The sequence below is a fragment of the Bison bison genome, unplaced genomic scaffold, assembly GCF_000754665.1.
Source record: "Bison bison bison isolate TAMUID 2011002044 unplaced genomic scaffold, Bison_UMD1.0 scf7180017864341, whole genome shotgun sequence".
In the NCBI taxonomy this organism is placed as follows: Eukaryota; Metazoa; Chordata; class Mammalia; order Artiodactyla; family Bovidae; genus Bison; species Bison bison.
The window spans coordinates 7,882,258-7,882,468 of NW_011494913.1; positions in this window are offsets into that span (position 1 = coordinate 7,882,258).

A 211-nucleotide genomic window follows, 5' to 3' on the forward strand; every position below is an offset into this window, starting at 1 on the left:
CTATAAGGTTTCATCATTGGATTTGTCTCTGCCAGAACACAATTGTCATCTCATGTTTATCATGAGTTCTAATTTGACATTTATTGTTGATAAGTTTAAGTAGGGAGCTGAGTGATTATTTAATAGATTCACTTTGGTAAGGAAAAAATCTTTCCTAAATATAAAAGACATGAAGTAAAAACATAAGAGGCACAACCTTCTCAGAACTACT